Source organism: Trypanosoma equiperdum (assembly GCF_001457755.1).
Source record: "Trypanosoma equiperdum strain OVI genome assembly, contig: ctg_957, whole genome shotgun sequence".
Classification (NCBI taxonomy): domain Eukaryota; phylum Euglenozoa; class Kinetoplastea; order Trypanosomatida; family Trypanosomatidae; genus Trypanosoma; species Trypanosoma equiperdum.
This window is the reverse complement of record NW_027124928.1, coordinates 9015-9259: the sequence shown is the minus strand read 5'-3', so window position 1 is coordinate 9259 and position 245 is coordinate 9015.

The window sequence follows — 245 nt, the reverse complement described above, 5'->3', positions numbered from 1 at the left end:
AAACATGCAAATTTTGAAAATAAGAATATTTGACATAAAAATAACCTATGAATACAAATAAATGGGTAATATAATACACAATAAGTGCTATCATGGACTCCTATTGGCTTATTTTGTGTGTTTTATGGGTATTACCTGAGGTTACAATAAAAATAATAAGAGAGTGTTGTGAGTGTGCATATACTAATATTATAATAATAGCAGTAATAATAGTAGTAATAATGATAATAATAATAATTAAATAC